At 45.2% G+C, this 3630-nt stretch overlaps 1 long non-coding RNA gene across 1 annotated transcript; it reads left to right on the top strand.

Moving 5' to 3' along the window:
• Positions 1-1527: 1527 nt before the first annotated feature.
• LOC130403141 (uncharacterized) lies at positions 1528-2210 on the top strand. Its single transcript, XR_008904063.1, has 3 exons — positions 1528-1734; positions 1857-1950; positions 2030-2210. It is a non-coding gene; the product is annotated as an uncharacterized LOC130403141 (long non-coding RNA).
• Positions 2211-3630: the final 1420 nt, after the last annotated feature.

Below are 3630 nucleotides of genomic sequence, written 5' to 3'. Positions count from 1 at the left end.
TAAATACAATTTTGAAAGGACAGAGCGTGGTCTTGAGTCACTCCTCGTACTCCTGTTTGACCTCCTGTCAAACAGGAGACGCCCACCCACCAATCAGACGTAAGAGATTCCTGCTGGAAGGTTGCCTTCGATGTAGCACATTTGAGCCTGGTCATTAGCCATTATCCATCCTCTCATTACTTGTCTAAAAAAAAAAAAGAATATTAGATTTATGGACGAAACGATAGGGTGGGCTAAGGCAAGTTTTGGGTGGGCTTGAAACAACCCACAAAAGGTCTAGCTTCGCCACTGGTTAGGATACATGCAACGGGATTGAATAACGTCATATCCTCTATCTATTGCATCAGCTCAAAGCATGAGACCGGAATTCAGAGTTTTTCCTACAAGTAAATTTATTTCTATTTCAAATTGCATGATTTAATAATGAAGATGGAGGGGTGATCCGTATGGTTAAGTTAAGTCTAAAAATCTCATGACATTTCTTAGGGCGCACTCACACTAGGCAAGTTTGCGTGTTCCATGCTGCAGGAAGATTCAGCACGATTCCCCCCCTCCCCACTCCCCCCAAAGGCCGTGGCCTGGGCACGATTGCTCCTTCATACATACGTCATCACGTCGTAATACGATAATACGTCATCACCAAGCGTCCTCGCCGCCATAACAACGATGGAGAACAACAACGTGAATGCTGTCGTCGGCCCAAATTTCAAGTAAACACTCGACTTCACTATCGCACCAACGTAAACCCACTCGTGAACTGCTTGCCGCTATTGTTTAAAATGATTGTTGTGGGGAAGAAGGACATGGACCAATAAAGAAAGAAGGGTCGCGCAAGGACTACGTCATCCAGCTCACGTTGCGTATCTGTGCGTGTCATCTCATTAGCATCTGTACTTTGGCCACGGCACACCTCTCCCAAGTGTGCCGCGGCCAAGTGGCTGTTCCGTGCTGGAATACGGATGGCGTGGTCACACTAGCCAAATGTTCTAGACTTTAGTATGCAAATGAGCTCGGGCACGGGGCCGCGGCCCTAGTGTGAGTGGCCCCTTAGGTTCTGTCCCTTATTTTATTTTTATTTTTAGGTGCTCACTGCATTAATCGTGAAACATTTGATTGACACAGCGATTCATTCATTCTGTCTTCCTTATTGGACAAAGCATTTCGATGGAATTCAAATAGATAAGCCATTTAAAAAAAAAACGTTCTCTATTGTTCTAATGGGCGTTATGAATTCCTTTCACCATACTGTGTGGCCAATGATGGATTTCTTGTGAATGTTTATGTCTCTCTTCCTCTGGTCTCACCACGTCCGCTGTAGCTGCGATGTTGTTTTCACTCGTCAGAGCGGCAAGGCAGTATTTGTTTAGGGGGCAGTAATATGTTAGTAAACTAAGTCTGAATCTGGGCAAGACTGGAAAACGCCCATTTACAGATATCTCGGCGTATCACTTTTAAGAATCTAGACTAAACAGTTTCTCAAATAAAGAGGGCCTCAGTTTGACTTCAAATGTAAAGCCTACCCAATTTTGAATTGTTGATGCTAATGCAAAGTTTTCTTGTGTGTGTAGCAATACTTCAATATCGGTACCCAGGCCATCAATGCCCTCAAGGGCACAGCGGAGGACCCTTATCCTCACAAATACCATGTTGATTTGTGCCTCACCGACTTCGTTGAGAAATACAATTATCTGCAGCCAGGAGACCAACTCACAGATGTCGTACTCAGTGTTACAGGTACTATAAGATTGAGCAGTTTTCTGAAATTGGTCTGGTACTTTACATTTAGTAGTATATTTACTTAATAATAAAATATGTATTATATTAATAATATAATACATAATTTACGTTTTATGCAGGCTGTGTCCATGCCAAGAGAGAGTCTGGTGCCAAGCTGCTCTTCTACGACCTGCGGGGAGAGGGTCTCAAGTTGCAGGTTATGGCAAACTCAAGGTGCAGGTTTGATCTTGGATGAAACGCCACAAAGACCTCATATGGCACTTCTTGTGCTTATTCCTCATATCCTTCCCAGGACCTACAAATCGGAGGAGGCCTTTGTGGCCATAAACAACATTTTGCGCCGAGGGGACATCATTGGCGTCCGCGGTAACCCCGGGAAGACCAAAAAGGGGGGGCTGAGCATCATTCCCGTCGAGATGACGCTTTTGTCTCCTTGTCTGCACATGCTGCCCCACCTGCACTTTGGGCTCAAAGACAAGGTAACCACGTGTGCATGGAGCGACATCTAGTCAGTCGCTCTGGTGGTTCATCGTCATGCAATTTAGCACTTGCCAAAAGAGGAATTACTCAATATTTATTCTAAGTGAATCATCTGCCATGAAAACGGTAGAATCATAACATGCAACGGGATTGAATAATGCAATATCCTCTATTAGATCAGCTCAAAGCATGAGACTGGTATTCAAAGTTGTTCCTACAAGTTTCTATAGTATTTCTATTGCAAATTGCATTTATTTAACAAGGAAAAGCGTTGTCTATTATATCCAATTTAAGTGTAAAAATATAATTCAATACTATGTGACATTTCATAGATTCTCTACCTTCTTTTATTTTAGTTTAATTTTTAGATGCTGACTGAATTAATCGTGAAATGTATGACTGGAACAGGGATGAAGTTCTTCTATTGTCATTATTTGACATAACAGAAAAATAGATGTGCCATTTTAAAAACTGTTGTACTCTATTGCTATTATGGGCATTATCACTTCCTTCCTCAATACTTTCACTTTCCAAATGACTGCTTTACTGCAAATGGGTATGCCTGTCTCTCTCTAAGTCCACAAGACCCCAGAGACACTCTAACACTACTCCCTAACAAAAAACGGTCCCCTAACCCACTCCCACACACAATAAGACCCCACAGACCATCCTTCACTGCCCCCTTCCCATTAAGACCCACAGAACATCTGACATAACCCTCTAACCCACTCCTTAACCCAATAAGACCCCAAAGCCCATCTGACACTACACCCTAACCCCACTCTCTAACCCAAAATACATCTCTGCTGTGCCTGTTCACCGTATTATACTGTAGTGCTTATTATTATAAAACATATGCTATCAATTAAGTGGCAGTGGATATGGTTAGGAATTATGCAACAGGATTGAATAACACCATATCCTCTATTGCATCAGGTCAAAGCATGAGACTGGTATTCAGAGTTGTTCATACAAGTCAATTCGTTTCTATTTCAAATTGTATTATTTTACAAGGAAAAACATTGTTTTTCATTTCATTGTTTTACATGAAGAAAGAGGAGGCGTGGCTGCTGGGCCGGGAGCGGGAGCTGAAGGAGGAGGTGAGGCGCGGCCGCGACCAGGAGATAGAGCTCGCCATCAGGAGGCTGGAGGAGGAGAGCGCGGCGCCCGGGGGCGAGAGCGAGAGGGCGGCCGACAACAGGTGAGAGGGGGAGGGAGGGAGGGAGAGAAGAGGAGAGGGAGTGGGGGGGGGGGGAGGAGGGAGGCGAGCAGTGGCGCCCGGGGCGCGAGAGCGAGAGGGCGGCCGAGTAAACCAGGTGAGGTGGGGGAGGGGGGGGAGGTAGGGGGAGGATGAGTAGTGGATGGGGGAGAGGGAGGCGAGCAGCGGCGCCCGGGGCGAGAGCGAGAGGGCGG

The sequence above is a fragment of the Gadus chalcogrammus genome, chromosome 14 (assembly GCF_026213295.1).
Source record: "Gadus chalcogrammus isolate NIFS_2021 chromosome 14, NIFS_Gcha_1.0, whole genome shotgun sequence".
In the NCBI taxonomy this organism is placed as follows: domain Eukaryota; kingdom Metazoa; phylum Chordata; class Actinopteri; order Gadiformes; family Gadidae; genus Gadus; species Gadus chalcogrammus.
The sequence above is the reverse complement of the archived record's forward strand: the minus strand, read 5'-3'. Positions and strand labels throughout refer to the sequence as shown.